The sequence below is a fragment of the Lissotriton vulgaris genome, chromosome 3_1 (assembly GCF_964263255.1).
Source record: "Lissotriton vulgaris chromosome 3_1, aLisVul1.2, whole genome shotgun sequence".
NCBI lineage: Eukaryota > Metazoa > Chordata > Amphibia > Caudata > Salamandridae > Lissotriton > Lissotriton vulgaris.
This window is the reverse complement of record NC_141689.1, coordinates 1863033022-1863052878: the sequence shown is the minus strand read 5'-3', so window position 1 is coordinate 1863052878 and position 19857 is coordinate 1863033022.

Sequence of the window (19857 nt, the reverse complement as noted above, 5' to 3'; positions counted from 1 at the left end):
GAGCAGGGTATTCGTCTGGGAGCAGTTTCACAGTCTCTAGATGGCCACATGAAGAGGAAAGAAGCGTCAGTCTCAAAACATGGTGATCTCGGGTTTACTGCGGTGTCGGATAAACAAGGGAGCTCATGTACTGGTGGCTAGTCGATCAACAATTCATGATTCAAACTGGGGTGTGGTACTTGATCTCCCACTGACCCTGGTGTTGCTAAAGAAAAAGGTGACAAACAACAATGCAGGCTTGCAGGCATAAGCACTTCACACTGGCATTAGTTGAGCAGAACAGTGAGTGCAAACTGCAATGTGGAAGGGCAAGTTCGTAGGTCTCACACTGATATAGATGTCACTGAAGAAAGCAATGCCCTAGGCAATGTGGCAGTGGAGACATACTGCCTGACTTTGATGTCATCAGTGCTATCAAAAGTTTGCATAATAAAAAGCAGAGGTGTAAGGACCCAGTCTCAGGCTGGCACTGATATTGCTGAATACTTTCTTCAGGAGCAGTAATGGGACTGAAACATTCGTGCTCTCAAGCTGACATTGGTGTATTCTTAACAAAAGGCCTCTGGTCTGATGGATGATCACAGGATTCCTGTTGGGATTTGAAGAGGGCGCTCTTCTTGGTTCTCATACACTTATTAAAAATGTAATAATAATAAATAACTGCATTTCACATTTGTCATTTATTAAAATAAACCCACTAAAGGAAGATTGCAAAATGTTGTGTATTATTATCCTGGTGCAGTCGATGCAGTTTATTTAAGCTCCCCCTTTTTATGTCCAACAACACAAACACAACAATAGTATACTTACATTTGACAACAGGCATTGGCAAAACTCAAAGGTCTCTCCTTTTGACAGCCAATGCAGACCTATTTGCTTTGCCATTGCTTTTTACCAATGCAGTTCAGCATAGACAAACAAAAAAATTTGCTTTCTACCAATATGGGTGCTTGCTTTGATTTTGTAAGTGTTCTGAATTCATTTAGTAAGTTTAGTTAAGAGTGATGTAGATATTAGTCAGTCAAAATATGTTTATTGGGGGATTAACCACATTAAACAATTCATATATAAAAAATAAACCATCATTACACTTACAATGTTCGTGTCAACATAAAATTCATAAATATAATACAAAAACATATGTACAATTAGCAATAACATTTAAATGCCATGATTGTTTTAAAAACAATCAATGCAGCAAAATGTCCTCCTTTTGTGCTATGCAGAGGTTAAGACCTTAGTATCTGTATTTACAATTATGAGAGCAGTCCTATATAGTATCACCTCAAGCTGCTGACAGATCGTATTGACAAATAGCATGTTCCTTTCTGGTGTGCTACAGCTCCCCGTTGACTAGTGAAAGGGGAGCTGTCACTCTCTGGAAGTGGATTGAAATCTAGACGAACTCTGGACAATGAGGTTTTGCTTCTGGAGTCTCCTGTCCATCAGAACAGGAAACCGCTGTTAATGTACTGTCTAGGCTGTGCTCTTAGCAGCTGTCATTGTGGGTTTGCTCCTGACAGTCCACAGGCTAACCTGCTGCAATTGGCTTGGTCCATGGCCAATGAGCACAAAAAACCCTTGCCATTCAACTATAACATGTGAATTTAGAGCCAGGTAAATCCACTTGGCTAAAAAATAATAATTATACAGGTTGGGGAGATCTGAAAAGCAACAGTAGCGATCATGGAGGGAGAAGGAGAAAAAGCTGAAATTACTACGTCTGAACCATGTGAAGCACCCTCCAACCTATGAGGATGCATATATACAATGGGGGACCAGGACACCACTTCATAGGTACCCAAGTACTCTTATGCACACGACATACAATAAGATGGGATTAGGGAGCCCAGTTCCAACATGGTGCATAGAACTTCCAAGAATCCCAGTAGTCCATCTTCCCAATAGGATGCAGGTAAAAAGGTCTGTACTTAATTATAAATAAGGTTCTGTCTTCAAGTGCTATTAGCAAAGGCATTAGTGTCATGACCTGGTTATCTAGTAGTAGAACAATTATTAAAAGGAGCAACATTTCAGGTCTACTTTTATCATTGGTTGAAATGGTGAGCAACATGCTAGAGCAATGTGAAGGTCTTTTTGGAGATTCAAGAAACAGGGCTCCTGTACAAGAACATTGGGGCATATTAGCAACAAATAGTGATAATTATCGCTAAATACGCTTAGCGATTATTTTTTTATCGCCGCGCATCGCCGGATTTTATCGCAGAGATAATGTGCTATTAGCAACGTTTATATCTCAAATGTGATAAAATATCCGGCAAGAGCGGCTCAATGCGTGAATATTGCTGGAAATCGAGTGATATTCAGGCATCATCGCCAATAGGGTCTTAACCTGAATATCCACCTCCCATTGGATTTACAGGTTGAGAAGTGGTCTGAGCAGGCATTAGGTTTTGACGATATTCATGATTAGCGCACATGTTTTTATCGCTTCGCCTGCGTTGACAATAGGCGATAGCGATGTTAGCGACTGGTTTCAGTCACTAACAGGTTGGGTTCGCCCAATTTGCATGTCATTAGCGATAAATACAGCTGACATGCAAAGCGGGTCCCAAACCGGTCGCTATCGCCTACAAGCTGTCGCGAACTGTTGTTAGCAACAGCTTGCTAATAGGGCAATACAATTATCGCCGCTTTAGCGGGAAAAAGTTGCGCTAAAGCGGCAATAATGCCCTTGATATTATGCCCCATTGTATGCTAGAAGAATATGTTAGCAAATGAACACTACACTAAGGAATTTCAAGCCTACAGTATTGTTGGGTTGATGTGTTCGGTGTACAGGTCAAGGTGTGTCTACTGTGTAATGATTATCATTAGTATGTCTGTAGTATCATATATGTTGCATCTAAGTTGACTCGAGTATATGTGAATATAAGCCTCAGGTGCTCCTCATTCTTGGAGTTACCCTCTCTGCTGGTTTCCTGTTGGGATTTGAAGAGGGCGCTCTTCTTGGTTCTCATACACTTATTAAAAATGTAATAATAATAAATAACTGCATTTCACATTTGTCATTTATTAAAATAAACCCACCAAAGGAAGATTGCAAAATGTTGTGTATTATTATCCTGGTGCAGTCGATGCAGTTTATTTAAGCTCCCCCTTTTTATGTCCAACAACACAAACACAACAATAGTATACTTACATTTGACAACAGGCATTGGCAAAACTCAAAGGTCTCTCCTTTTGACAGCCAATGCAGACCTATTTGCTTTGCCATTGCTTTTTAGGTCTCGTGACCTACAATGCGCGCAAGCGCATTGAGGGAACGAGAATTCAAGTGGCCAAAATCATCGTCAAACCAAGGGCTTTCAGCCACGGTTTTCATGAAGTTCACGTGAATCACGTGATTAAACATGCACGCGCATCGGCAGCATTTCTCCTGCACAAGGCTCGCAAAAGGCTCTCCTCCCTCCTCACATCAAAGGCATCAATCACCCTCCCACAGGCGTCCCCAGTGCTGCCCCGCCCCCTGCTTCACGGCTAGGCCATCTTTTCCCTGCCAGACCTCTCACACCTCCGTCACAGCATGCCTGTGTACTTCAAAGGCTTATCACTTCATACGGCCGGAGGCCATGCAACCAGAGCACTTCAGTTGGTGCGCAGCCCCCCTCCCAGCACTGCCTTGTTACTCTCGGCAGCCGTGACTCCCTAAACACTTTTTATATTTAATTAGCAGCAGCAGCATTTCTCCTGCGCCAGGCCACATCAAAGGCTCTGTGCCTCTTTCACCCACACAGCACCACTTTCAGACACGCAACGCCACTCACACCCACGCAAGCCCACTATCACCCACGCAACGCCACTCACTCACGCAAATCCACTCACACCCACGCAGTGCCACTTTTACCCACACAGCACTACTTTCAGACACACAACGCCACTCACACCCATGCAAGCCCACTCTCACACACGCAATGCCACACTCACCCAAGCAACACCACTCACCCAAGCAACGCCACTCACACACGCAACACAACTCACCCATGCAACCCCACTCATCCACGCAACGCCACTCATCCACGCAATGCCGCTCACCCACGCAACGCCACTCACCCACGCAACACCACTCACCCACGCAACGCCACTCACCCACGCAACACCACTCACCCACGCAACACCACTCACCCACGCAACGCCACTCACCCATGCAACAACACTCACACGCGCAACGCCACTCAATCCCATGCAAGCCCACTATCACCCACGCAATGCCACACTCACCCAAGCAACGCCACTCACCCAAGCAACACCACTCACACACGCAACACAACTCACCCATGCAACACAACTCACCCACGCAACGCCACTCATCCACGCACGCCACTCATCCACGCAACGCCACTCACACATGCAACGCCACTCACACGTGCAACGCCTCTCACCCACGCAAGCCACTCACCCATGCAACGCCACTCACCCACGCAACGCCACTCACCCATGCAACACCACTCACCCACGCAACGCCACTCACCCACGCAACGCCACTCACCCACGCAACGCCACTCACCCACGCAATGCCACTCACACCCATGCAGTGCCACTTTTACCCACACAGCACCACTTTCAGACACACAACGCCACTCACACCCACGCAAGCCCACTCTCACACACGCAATGCCACACTCACCCAAGCAACGCCACTCACCCAAGCAACACCACTCAAACACGCAACACAACTCACCCAGGCAACCCCACTCACCCACGCAACCCTACTCACCCACGCAAGGCCACTCATCCACGCAACGCCACTCATCCACGCAACGCCACTCATCCACGCAACACCACTCACCCACGCAACGCCACTCACCCACGCAACACCACTCACCCACGCAACGCCACTCACCCACGCAACAACACTCACATGCAATGCCACTCACCCACGCAACGCCACTCACCCACGCAATGCCACTGACTCAAAGAAACACCACTCACACAAGCAACTCACTCACGCAACGCAACTCACACACGCAACGCCACTCATCCATGCAACGCCACTCACACATGCAACGCCACTCACACATGCAACGCCACTCACACATGCAACGCCACTCATCCACGCAACACCACTCATCCACGCAACGCCACTCACACATGCAACGCCACTCACACATGCAACGCCACTCACACATGCAACGCCACTCACACATGCAACGCCACTCACACACGCAACGCCACTCACTCACTCACGCAAAGCCACTCACACCCACGCAGTGCCACTGTCACCCACACAGCACCACTTTCAGACACGCAACGCCAATCACACCCACGCAAGCCCACTATCACCCACGCAATGCCACACTCACCCACGCAATGCCACACTCACCCAGGCAACGCCACTCACCCAAGCAACACCACTCACCCATGCAACCCCACTCACACGCAACGCCACTCACCCAAGCAACACCACTCACCCACGCAATGCCACTCACCCACGCAACGCCACTCACACACGCAACGCCACTCATACATGCAACGCCACTCACACACGCAATGCCACTCACACATGCAGCGCCACTCACACATGCAACGCCAGTCACACATGCAACGCCACTCACACATGAAACGCCATTCACACATGCAACGCCACTCACACATGCAACGCCACTCACACATGCAACGCCACTCACACTTGCAACGCCACTCACACATGCAACGCCACTCACACATGCAACACCACTCACACATGCAGCGCCACTCACACCCACGCAGCGCCACTCACACCCACGCAGCGCCACTTTTACCCACGCAGTGCCACTTTCAGACACACAATGCCACACTCACCCATGCAATGCCACTCACACATGCAACGCCACTCACCCACGCAACGCCACTCACACACGCAACGCCACTCACTCAAAGCCACTCACACCCACGCAGTGCCACTTTCACCCACACTGTGCAGTACACAATAGGTCTCGCAGTAGGAAAGTTGGAGCTATTGGTTTTGCAAATGACAAAGCCCTTTATGTTTTTAAAATGAAAACAAAAATAAAAGGCATTGTTATTTGCAATTGTAATAGCTCCAACTTTCCTACTGCGAGACCTATTGGCAACGCCAGTGCTTGTTTCCAATGCAGTTCAGCATGGACAAACAGAAAAATTAGCTTTCTACCAATATGGGTGCATGCTTTGATTTTGTAAGTGTTCTGAATTAATTTAGTAAGTTTAGTTAAGAGTGCTGTAGATATTAGTCAGACAAAATATGTTTATTGGGGGATTAACCACATTAAACAATTCATATATAAAAAATAAACCATCATTACACTTACAATGTTCGTGTCAACATAAAATTCATAAATATAATACAAAAACATATGTACAATTAGCAATAACATTTAAATGCCATGATTGTTTTAAAAACAATCAATGCAGCAAAATGTCCTCCTTTTGTGCTATGCAGAGGTTAAGACCTTAGTATTTACAATTATGAGGGCAGTCCTATATAGTCTCACCTCAAGCTGCTGACAGATCGTAATGACTCATCGCCTATAAAAGGCATGTATCATCAATTATCGGAGCGACTGACCATTGGCTGTAGAAACTTGTTACCGGTAAAATTTGCAGCTTAAATTTAATTTGAAATAAAATTGTCTACTAGTCTATGGAGTTATGATTTCTAAAAAAGGCTCAAAACTAAGGGCCTCCTTTATGGGATTTTGGCATAGGGCGTTGCAGCAAGGCACCTAGCTCACTGCCGTATGCCAAAGTCAAAGGGCAGAAATGCACCCCGTTTAAGCAATACAGTACATTTCTGTCCATTTTCCCTGCGCGGGTGCAGTTTCAGCTGTCTAGTGTCAATGTAGGCACCCTTGCAACATGGCACATTGAATGCCGGATTGTTCTGTGCAAGAAGGGGGTGCTTCCTGCCCAATAACAATCCCAGGAGACGTTTTCCTCTTTCTATGAAAGAATGCAGCACACATGCAAAGAGGAAACAAACAAGGAGGCGTACGGATTTGGAGCATTCCTAGGTTTACATCAGTTTGTAAATATTGGGCAGTGTGAAATTCCATGGCTGTTGCGTCTGAAAACCATCCTCAATGCCTAAGGAATGCCTCCTGAATGCAGAGTACGGCGATGCGTTAATTTGTGCTATGTTGCCTTACTCGTGACTCATTGAGGGCCTTGAATTTTGTCTTAGCTGGGTTGACGTCTAGCCATCGCTGCTTGCAAAAGTCTCTAAATTGGTCTAGCAAGGTCCAAGGTCTGTAGTCCGATAGGTGTCTTAATAGTGTGCTGTCTCAACCTGTACTAATGCATTTGAATTTTTGAGAGGAAGGTTTTTCTGTAATTGAAGCAGGAGCAACACATTGTAGTAAAATAACTTAGCAATAAAGTAAAACTGGTTTTGCACCATATATTTATGGTTTGTAAATAGTGAAAAAATGACATATGTAAATATAAGTAAAGTTTTTAAAGTTTTGTTAGTAGTAGTGCAAAATCGGATAGGGGCAGGTAGTATTTTTATGGTGCATAATTACTGTTGATATTGGTTAGTAAATTTGTGTAACACTGTTTCTTGTTATATTTTAATTGGTGCATTAATAATAAGTATATCGTGCAGATAAATATTTTCAAAGATTTTTATGAACATGCTCAGCCTTTGACGAATGTTGTCGGCATGTCTCCAAAATACTTGGGGCCTCATTTACTATATTTTGACTCAGGGCAATACAACAAGCCTTTCTGCTGCGCTGCTGTGCTTCAAAATAAAAGGATTCAGAAAAGGGGGTGGTGATGAACAGAGTGTCTGAATTAAGCAGACCACTCTTACCCAGTCCAAAGATCAGGGCTTGATCCATCATCGTTATTTATCTCACTGCACCATCCCAGCTCAGAACCTGGCTATATGCAAATCAGTCTGTCCCTGGCCCAGTGCATCATGGGAACAGGGCAGACTAAACTACCAAGCCAATTCTTCACCAGAAAGGAGACAAGCTACCGGGGACCGGTTTCTGGCATTTCAGCCGTCTTCGGCCCGGCTTGCTTGAATCCTAATGGTGCAGTGAGAAAGGGACTCATGTCTGAGTATACCCTGCCACACCTATAATGGCCAAAAACGATTCAGAAAAGGGGGTGGTGATGAACAGAGTGTCTGAATTAAGCAGACCACTCTTACCCCGTCCAAAGATCAGTAGCTTGTTTCCTTCCCAGTATAAGAATTGGCTTGGTAGTTTGGTCTGCCCTTTTCCCATGATGCACTGGGCCAGGGTCAGACTAATTTGCATATAGCCAAGTTCTGAGCTGGGATAGTGCAGTGAGCTAAAAAAACGGTGATGGATCAAGCCCTGATCTTTGGACTGGGTAAGAGTGGTCTGCTTAATTCAGACACTCTGTTCATCACCACCCCCTTTTCTGAATCATTTTTGTCCACCATAAGCGTGGAAGGGTATACTCAGATGTGAGTCCCTTGCTCATTGCACCATCAGGATTCAAGCAAGCCGGGCCGAAGACGGCTGAAATGCCAGAAACCGGTCCCCGGTAGCTTGTTTCCTTCCCAGTATAAGAATTGGCTTGGTAGTTTAGTCTGCCCTGTTCCCATGATGCACTGGGCCAGGGTCAGACTAATTTGCATATAGCCAAGTTCTGAGCTGGGATGGTGCAGTGAGCTAAAAAACGGTGATGGATCAAGCCCTGATCTTTGGACTGGGTAAGAGTGGTCTGCTTAATTCAGACACTCTGTTCATCACCACCCCCTTTTCTGAATCATTTTTGTCCACCATAAGCGTGGAAGGGTATACTCAGATGTGAGTCCCTTGCTCATTGCACCATCAGGATTCAAGCAAGCCGGGCCGAAGACGGCTGAAATGCCAGAAACCGGCCCCCGGTAGCTTGTTTCCTTCCCAGTATAAGAATTGGCTTGGTAGTTTGGTCTGCCCTGTTCCCATGATGCACTGGGCCAGGGTCAGACTAATTTGCATATAGCCAAGTTCTGAGCTGGGATGGTGCAGTGAGCTAAAAAACGGTGATGGATCAAGCCCTGATCTTTGGACTGGGTAAGAGTGGTCTGCTTAATTCAGACACTCTGTTCATCACCACCCCCTTTTCTGAATCATTTTTGTCCACCATAAGCGTGGAAGGGTATACTCAGATGTGAGTCCCTTGCTCATTGCACCATCAGGATTCAAGCAAGCCGGGCCGAAGACGGCTGAAATGCCAGAAACCGGTCCCCGGTAGCTTGTTTCCTTCCCAGTATAAGAATTGGCTTGGTAGTTTGGTCTGCCCTGTTCCCATGATGCACTGGGCCAGGGTCAGACTAATTTGCATATAGCCAAGTTCTGAGCTGGGATGGTGCAGTGAGCTAAAAAACGGTGATGGATCAAGCCCTGATCTTTGGACTGGGTAAGAGTGGTCTACTTAATTCAGACACTCTGTTCATCACCACCCCCTTTTCTGAATCATTTTTGTCCACCATAAGCGTGGAAGGTATACTCAGATGTGAGTCCCTTGCTCATTGCACCATCAGGATTCAAGCAAGCCGGGCCGAAGACGGCTGAAATGCCAGAAACCGGTCCCCGGTAGCTTGTTTCCTTCCCAGTATAAGAATTGGCTTGGTAGTTTGGTCTGCCCTGTTCCCATGATGCACTGGGCCAGGGTCAGACTAATTTGCATATAGCCAAGTTCTGAGCTGGGATGGTGCAGTGAGCTATAAAACGGTGATGGATCAAGCCCTGATCTTTGGACTGGGTAAGAGTGGTCTGCTTAATTCAGACACTCTGTTCATCACCACCCCCTTTTCTGAATCATTTTTGTCCACCATAAGCGTGGAAGGGTATACTCAGATGTGAGTCCCTTGCTCATTGCACCATCAGGATTCAAGCAAGCCGGGCCGAAGACGGCTGAAATGCCAGAAACTGGTCCCCGGTAGCTTGTTTCCTTCCTAGTATAAGAATTGGCTTGGTAGTTTGGTCTGCCCTGTTCCCATGATGCACTGGGCCAGGGTCAGACTAATTTGCATATAGCCAAGTTCTGAGCTGGGATGGTACAGTGAGCTAAAAAACGGTGATGGATCAAGCCCTGATCCTTGGACTGGGTAAGAGTGGTCTGCTTAATTCAGACACTCTGTTCATCACCACCCCCTTTTCTGAATCATTTTTGTCCACCATAAGCGTGGAAGGGTATACTCAGATGTGAGTCCCTTGCTCATTGCACCATCAGGATTCAAGCAAGCCGGGCCGAAGACGGCTGAAATGCCAGAAACCGGTCCCCGGTAGCTTGTTTCCTTCCCAGTATAAGAATTGGCTTGGTAGTTTGGTCTGCCCTGTTCCCATGATGCACTGGGCCAGGGTCAGACTAATTTGCATAAAGCCAAGTTCTGAGCTGGGATGGTGCAGTGAGCTAAAAAACGGTGATGGATCAAGCCCTGATCTTTGGACTGGGTAAGAGTGGTCTGCTTAATTCAGACACTCTGTTCATCACCACCCCCTTTTCTGAATCATTTTTGTCCACCATAAGCGTGGAAGGGTATACTCAGATGTGAGTCCCTTGCTCATTGCACCATCAGGATTCAAGCAAGCCGGGCCGAAGACGGCTGAAATGCCAGAAACCGGTCCCCGGTAGCTTGTTTCCTTCCCAGTATAAGAATTGGCTTGGTAGTTTGGTCTGCCCTGTTCCCATGATGCACTGGGCCAGGGTCAGACTAATTTGCATATAGCCAAGTTCTGAGCTTGGATGGTGCAGTGAGCTAAAAAACGGTGATGGATCAAGCCCTGATCTTTGGACTGGGTAAGAGTGGTCTGCTTAATTCAGACACTCTGTTCATCACCACCCCCTTTTCTGAATCATTTTTGTCCACCATAAGCGTGGAAGGGTATACTCAGATGTGAGTCCCTTGCTCATTGCACCATCAGGATTCAAGCAAGCCGGGCCGAAGACGGCTGAAATGCCAGAAACCGGTCCCCGGTAGCTTGTTTCCTTCCCAGTATAAGAATTGGCTTGGTAGTTTGGTCTGCCCTGTTCCCATGATGCACTGGGCCAGGGTCAGACTAATTTGCATATAGCCAAGTTCTGAGCTGGGATGGTGCAGTGAGCTAAAAAACGGTGATGGATCAAGCCCTGATCTTTGGACTGGGTAAGAGTGGTCTGCTTAATTCAGACACTCTGTTCATCACCACCCCCTTTTCTGAATCATTTTTGTCCACCATAAGCGTGGAAGAGTATACTCAGATGTGAGTCCCTTGCTCATTGCACCATCAGGATTCAAGCAAGCCGGGCCGAAGACGGCTGAAATGCCAGAAACCGGTCCCCGGTAGCTTGTTTCCTTCCCAGTATAAGAATTGGCTTGGTAGTTTGGTCTGCCCTGTTCCCATGATGCACTGGGCCAGGGTCAGACTAATTTGCATATAGCCAAGTTCTGAGCTGGGATGGTGCAGTGAGCTAAAAAACGGTGATGGATCAAGCCCTGATCTTTGGACTGGGTAAGAGTGGTCTGCTTAATTCAGACACTCTGTTCATCACCACCCCCTTTTCTGAATCATTTTTGTCCACCATAAGCGTGGAAGGGTATACTCAGATGTGAGTCCCTTGCTCATTGCACCATCAGGATTCAAGCAAGCCGGGCCGAAGACGGCTGAAATGCCAGAAACCGGCCCCCGGTAGCTTGTTTCCTTCCCAGTATAAGAATTGGCTTGGTAGTTTGGTCTGCCCTGTTCCCATGATGCACTGGGCCAGGGTCAGACTAATTTGCATATAGCCAAGTTCTGAGCTGGGATGGTGCAGTGAGCTAAAAAATGGTGATGGATCAAGCCCTGATCTTTGGGCTGGGTAAGAGTGGTCTGCTTAATTCAGACACTCTGTTCATCACCACCCCCTTTTCTGAATCATTTTTGTCCACCATAAGCGTGGAAGGGTATACTCAGATGTGAGTCCCTTGCTCATTGCACCATCAGGATTCAAGCAAGCCGGGCCGAAGACGGCTGAAATGCCAGAAACCGGTCCCCGGTAGCTTGTTTCCTTCCCAGTATAAGAATTGGCTTGGTAGTTTGGTCTGCCCTGTTCCCATGATGCACTGGGCCAGGGTCAGACTAATTTGCATATAGCCAAGTTCTGAGCCGGGATGGTGCAGTGAGCTAAAAAACGGTGATGGATCAAGCCCTGATCTTTGGACTGGGTAAGAGTGGTCTGCTTAATTCAGACACTCTGTTCATCCCACCCCCTTTTCTGAATCAAAATAAAAGGGCAAGAATGGCATCCCGCACCTTCTAATTGTGCTGTAGAGTGCTGCAGAGAGCAAAAAATGAGGAGAAATAAAAGTCTTTTTCCTTATTTTTACTAGTCCTGTGTCTCCACTGGATTCTGACGCATTCCTAGGTTTGGCACACTTGGTAAATCTGGGAATGTGTCATGTTCCATGGGTATTGCGTCGGAATACCCACAGCACACATGAAATGCCCCTTTCATGCAGAGCAATGTGTGAAAGGGGCCCTTATTTACAAGGTCATGAAAAGTCATGCAGGGTGGATTCACATGGCCTTGTAAATATGGGCTTCAACACTGCACCGGCGGCGCAATAGGCTTGTAAATGAGGACCTTTTAGTGCTTTATTTTCAATGGAGCTTTAAAATTTGCAAAAGTTTCCATGTAATGTTTACTTTGTGCGTGCCATGAGTGTCAGATTTGAAATGAATGTGGTAATGGAGAGTAAAAAGCCGGCAGTGGGGGTCTTCCCCAAATGCCCCGCTCACCACGCTTACCTGCAGGAGCCGCAACTGGCTGTAGTTTAAATGCTCCTAGATGACAGGGCTGTAGTTACAAAGCATAATGGGACCTAGGGCCATATGTAGGTAGCTATATACTGGTCGGTAGCGGCCGAAATTCAGTAAATTTACCGTTACCGACCGGTATTTAGGCATTTGAGATGTAGATGTAGGAGGCCAAAAATAAGGATTCGGTAATTATGAACCGTAAATACTGATTAATCGTTACCGAAATCTAAATTACCGAAACAGTAAAAACGAGAAAAGAGATGTAGGTAAAATCGGAAATACCGAATTTCCTGAAATTCGGTATTTAAGAGTCAGTAATTAACACTGACTGAAAGCAGGTGGTAATCAGCTACAGTGTATATAAGCAATCCCAAAATGCAACAGTGTGATCACCATGGCGGCTTACTATGTGATTGCAAGGCATCTACATCTACAGGCAGCAGGAGTGAGGATCTGGAGACAGGAGGAGCGCATTTACAGGCATCGCATCACACTCTTCCAATAGACTGAGGCTGAGACCCATGAAAGGTACAGGCTACACCGGCACACCATCCTGGACCTGATAAGGGACCTGCACCCACTCCTGGAGCACCCAACACCAAGGGAGCACACCATACCACCACATGTGCAAGTGCTCTGTAGCCTACATCTACTTGCATCTAGCAGTTACCAGGGGGTGGTAGCTGCGGTAGGCGGGGTGTCTCAGAGTTGCCTGTCCCGTTTCTTCAGAAAGTTCCTGGATGCCATGATGCAGAGAATGCATCACTACATTAGCTTCCCAAACACACAGGCGGCACTGCTGAAAAACAAGACAGACTTTTACCAGATGGCACAGTTCCCGCACGTCATAGGGTTTATTGATGGTACACACATTCCAATCTTCCCACCTGCAGCCACTGAGTATATCTACAGGAACAGAAAGTCCACACACTCCATAAATGTGCAGGTGATCTGCGATGCTGGCAACATAATCACCGACATTGTGACCAAATTTCCTGGGAGCACCCAAGCCTCATACATCTTCCAGAACAGTGGGAGCTACACACACCTGGCTGCGGGAGAATTTGGGGAAGAATACCTACTAGGTAAATCACTGTGACACACCCTGATAGATACTGCAGCTGAATGTGTTTTGGTGTATGTAACTAATGGCACTCTCTTTCCCACCTATGCGATAGTGCATATGCTGTGCCATCATTTGTCCTCACTCCTTACCTAAACCCATCTACCCAGAGTGAGAGACGTTACACAATGTGGCACACAAATCTACATGCAACGTTGTGGAGTGCACATTTGGACTTTTGAAAAGCAGGTTCCGCTGCCTCCACTAAAGCGGAGGCGCACGTCAGTACACACCCATCATCTGCTGCAAAATCATTGAAACCTGTGCTATGCTGCACAACCTTGCCACAAAGAAAGGTACAGAAGTTGAAATAACTCATTTTGAGGACAATGATGATGAACTTGCACAGCCAGAGACCAAAGCAACAGGAGTAGCACCAGCGACAGATGGGAGACTAAGACGGGCAGAGATCACACGCAACTATTTTTAAGTAAGTAAGGAGACACAGCCTGTTGTTGTATGTAGATGACATAGTTTTAATATCTGGGCACTATGCCACAACACAAATGGCCAAACTTGCAAATCCAGTTTGTGACATCCTGTGATGTAAGTCATGGGTTACTTCACCCAATGCAGTTTTGAACGTGCAGGATGCATCAGCGTCTGCGGCCATGCACAACAGTGCTGGATGCCATCAGCTGGCTGTCCTCACTGGCTGTTGATGAAGTGCCAGCCCCATGCCATCTGCTGCTCCTCTGGGTGTCTGTTGCAGGAGGGTAAGGCTGCTCTGACTGGCCGTCTCCTCGCTGTCCCCAACTTCCAAAGCACCAGTAGTGGCAGCACTTCAAGTACACTGGTTACCCTTACCAGCCCCCTCGAGACATCAGTGCTGCAGTGGGCCAGCCCCTCCTGCATGGCCACGGTGCACCTGCAGAGCAGAGATGTGGCAGTTGCTAGGCGGTTCACTGCCTTTGTATAGTGTTTCAACTTCTGCCTCTCCCTGCGCTGTGTTAGCCTGTCCTCATCCATCTTGTTGCACAGCAGCATCACTGACTGGGACATGTCCCGCATGCCCTCAGCCATCTCCTGCATTCCCTCAGCCATTGAGCTAATGCCCTTGTCAATGTTGCTCATGTTGTCATTTAGGCGCTTCATTTGGTGCTGGACTGACTGGATTGCCTTGCCTTGTAGGCCCTGCACCTTTACCATGTTCGCCTCCAGCCTGCCAAAGACACCATGGCTCTCACCCTGTGGAAGTGGACTGCTCTCACGAGCCCTGCAGCGGCGTCTGGCACCTGTGTGTGCTCCCTCAACAGTGGACAGCAAACCAGCAATGCTGCTATCCAGTGGAACAGTAAATGTTTTCCCACCTTGAGTCTTCTGAGGAGGACTCAAACTCCTGCAGTCTGGCAACTGCACGCCTCCTAGGCCTAACCACTGCAGGTGGTGTTGCTGCTGGTGAGGCTGGCTGTGGTGAGGAGGCTGGCTGTGTTGGTGAGGCTGGCTGTGGTGGTGAGGCTGGCTGTGTTGGTGAGGCTGGCTGTGGTGGTGAGGCTGGCTGTGGTGGTGTTGTGTGCCCTGCACTCGTACTGGCCTTCTCAGTGATGTCCTTCCGGGGTGTCCTCTCTCCCTTGTCCTGAGCTGACCTGAGTCTCACCTGTGGACAGAAATTGTACATTAGCTCTGTGTTCCTGCTGCCCTGCATTGCAATAAAAAAAACATTTTGCCACACTATCTCATTGTTCTCTGCCTGCTTATCGCAGATGTGTCTCACATGCCTTGTTGTTCAGTGCAATTCCTGGCATGATAGGGGTTTTACTGACTACATCTCCCATAATGCATTGCTGGTCTGAACAAAAAACTGTACTGGAGTGGGATTCCCATAGCCCAATTGGGGATTTGGGATAGGGGAAGGGGGGTGCACAATGCTGTGCATGCTTCTTACCTTGTTTGGAAGCAGCTCTGGCAGAGTTGTCTGCATCCCCGATTCAACAGACACTTTCGGACTCTATTGTGGACTCCACGAGCTGCTCAAGATCAGTTAGGGCAGGTGCCCTGTTCCTTCCTCCTCCTGTGTGGCTGGCTTGTTTTTTAGATCAGCCATCTTCTTCTTGGTGATGATCCTGATGTCATTCCACCGCTTCTTGAGCACATCAATGTCAGGGGGGGTCACTCAGATGGCATTCACCTGAGACTGGATCCCAAGCCAGATTTTTCTTTTTTCAGACTCTGCAACTTGCAGAGACTGCTTTCCAAACAGCTTTGTCTGCTGCTTCACGACCTCCTCCACAAGGACCTGCAGTTCCTTAGGACTGAATTTTAGTTTCATTTTCCTTTCCCCTCCTTCTCTTCCTGTGTCCTGGCTGGCCATTGTGTGAGTTTTGCAGACAAACTTCAGGCAGTGGCTCTGTTTCTCTCCTCTGCACTCACAGCCTCTCCAGAAGGTTCTGATTGTGTGCACCTGCCTGGGTGTGGCCACTTCCTGGTTGGGAGGGTGGTGGTTGCACAGGATTGGCTGATTTCTCAATTGCTGTTCTTTTTGAATTTCCGATACAGAATTTACCGGTTCGGTATTTACCGATTCAGTAATATTTACCGATTCTGTATTTACTGATTCGGGAATACCGATCGGTATTGTTGAATCGGTAAATATTTACTGAATTTTTCTGATTCGGTAATATTTGCCGAATTATTACGTACATAGGAAATACCGATTCCTAAATACCGATTCAGTAAAATTCGGTATTTAGGAATCGGTATTTCGAAATTACCTACATATGGCCCCTAGTCTCCGGGGGCCTTATTTATGAAGGACTTGCGCCGCCGGTGCGTCACTTTTAACATGGGAAAAAGTGACGCACCGGTGGCGCAAGGCCTTCATAAATAAGGCCCCAGGAATCTTCGAGGCAACTGAAAACTATGCAAATACAGTCTGATTAGTAAGGCTAAGTTTGATTCCTCCCCAAAAGTCCCAATGTCAGCAGGATGGGACCAAGTATCCAGGAATCAGAAATGCTACAGAGACCATTTAAACACCCTTAAAGTAGTATAGGTATGTTTGATTTTTTCAAAAAGTACCTAGGGTGTCTAATGTCGGAGTTCTTGAATAAACAAGGTGGATACAATTCTCCTCTCTTACAAGGCAGCAATGGGCAGCAGCTCCCATCCGACTTAATCTACTTACATTAATGAACAAACCTAGAACATTCCTAGCCACCGGTGTACATGTTTTAAGTTCCAGCAGAGCTCAGCAGGGTCTTCAGAATTAAAATGCTGATTTAAAGCAGGTTGTCTGTAATATGTGTGTACTATTTCTCTTATAGAAAGGGTTAGCAGGATGGGATCAATTGTCTCAGAATCAGCTATTCTAGTCCAATACAACGTTATCACCCTTGATGTAGTATGGAGTAGCTGGATCTTTCTCAAAACCTACATGGGGGACTCCAGACTGGCGTTCATGGATGAGGAAGGTGGGCAAAATGCTTCTTTTTCATAGGGGATGTATGATACAGTACCCAGCGGACTCCATAAACACACTTTGCTGACTGGAGCTGCATTAGGATAGGCTGTCTGAAACAGCATATGACACCTTAATGGAATGGCCTTTTCTACAAGTGATAGTTGAATTAATTGACAGAATAAGGTTTGGGGAGATAAGGGCCCGGTGGTGAAAATCTCCCTATGGGAAAGTATAGGGAAAAGTAGAAAAGTTACGTAAGATTGAAAAAAATAGCAAATATATTTTTATGTTTAACCCCACCCTTTAGGTGCTGCGCACGTTCGGCGGCCGACGACACCACTACCTCCGTAGTGCTGCCGTCGGCCGTTGAACGTTCGAACCTCACCTGCGCAATGGAACGTCCAGCACTGGAGCTGGACGCTCCATAGCAGCTATGAGGTTAATATGAATGTTATTTTATTTTTTATTTAGATGTAATACAAAATCAAAAGTTACAGAATTATTAACTTTATTTAAATTTAAAATGTGTTTCAATATCTTAAATTTAATGTATGTTTCTGAAGTTTAAATGTAAAAAAATCCCTCCTAAAGTAAAAAAAAAATATTATTATTATGTTTTAATAATGATTAAAAGTGAATTTTAGTGTTGAATGAAACTAACATCACTATATTTTAATAGAAAATTATGTTGCCTTCATTTTTAAATTAAAAAAATATTAAAATATGTTCAAATAAAATAAAAAAGTATGCTTTCTTTTTAGATCATTTTTACCATTAAATAATATTTAGTTGTATTTGTTATATTTATTATATTAATTGCGATGGGGTTCACTGTAAAGTCCCTACCTCCATTATTTTTTATGGGCAGTTTGTGATTTGCCTTGTGTGGTGCTGGACTTACTCTAGCTTTTTGTGTCCTTTTGCTGCAGTAACTTTAGAAGTAAAAGAAATGGGGTTACTGTTTTGTGGGTGTCTGTCTCTCCATAAACCCTGCCCTAACCCTCTCTAAACACCTTCTTAAGTCTCCATGTATGTTGTAATCCTGTGCGTGTGTGAGGATCTCGCCATATAAAAGATAGGAGAGGTGGAGATTTACACTGGTGGGGTTGTTAATTGCATTTTGTAGTACTTTAATATTACTACTAAAGTACTGCTAAAGTACTACAAAATGCTGTTTGTGAGTAAGGCTCAGTGTGTTTATTTTCTTTTTATGTATGCTTTTTAAGAGGGGAATCTTTTTGCATTTTTCTGCTCGACCCCCAATTTCTTTCAGTGTCCTTCCATCTCCCCTCATTTTACTCATCACTGTTCCTCTTTCAATCCCCACCTCTTTCCCTTCTGTCTGTCCTGTTTGCACAGCATGGTCAAATGTATTTATACCCCTATGCAACCTTTGCAATATATCCAGTTGGTCTGCCTCTTCACTACAGTCTATGCGGGGCACTATATAGAAATCATACTGTTGACGTTATGGATTTTTCATCACATTATCCAAAGATGCCATTATTCTTTTTATGGGGTATCTTACGCAATCAGATGCTATCTTATGCTGTCATTTGCTCTCATTATAATGAGACACTCATTCTTCAATTTTACTGAACCCTTTCTGAGAATTTTTTTTTTTTAAAGTCTGGGACACATCCCTTAGACAGACAACCAAGGTCCGGAATTCCCGAGGCAGGATGTGAAAGGAAAAGAAAGATAAAACTGATATAGGGAGGAAATAGTAAAGAAAGAGAAAAGTCCAGGCGAGGTATAGCATCTGGAAAGGGAAGAAAGACTGGAAAGCCAGTGACAGGATGACACTATAAAAATAGAAATGAAGGTGGACAACTTCTTTGTTGGCAGGACGGGAAGCACAGAAATGTGTGGAAAGCTGACTGCAGTGGAGTTGCAACCACCATGGGGAGCCCCAAGGGCGTCTCATCTCCAGAGTTGAGAGAGTAGCTGAAGGGAATCAATCTGGTATCCCATGTTAAGAAAACAGACGAGGAGACCTGGAGGAGGAGTAATGGTGTCCTTCCCCTCCCACCTGTGGAACAATACCAGTTCAACCGTGGCCCAAGGACAGATTGTGCAAATTCCAAGTGCATTACTGGAACCTGGACTTATAAGCTTCCTGTAGTCAAAGGTGAGAGAGAGGGTTGGGGGAAGTGGGAAAGGGGAGCCGGAGAAAACGGACTATCCATATATATATTTTAAAGTCTTCTACATGATTTGTTGATCAGACACATAGCCTGGAGCTGAGAGGGGTCTCCTGAGGAAAAGCAGTAATAGGAAATTAAAAAAAGAAATCCAGAAAAAAGTCATAAAAGAGAAGAATTAAACAGGGACAGGGTAGGAAAAGGCACAAAAAGGCAATAAACAAAGCGAGAAAACAGGAGTGAATTTGGAAAGCAGATTATTCATTATATGAGAAAGGAAGGAGAGCCAACCATAGCAATAGAGACAAGAAGAAAGAGAAAAGTGTTAGAGAGGTCTAGGAAATAGTTTTGTTTTTTACTTAACTATGGTAAGCCTTTTTTGTACTCTTATCCTTTACCTTGTGAGATCCATTGTTGAGGAGGAGACGAGCTGGACTGAAGAGATTGCCGGGGAACCTCTAGAAG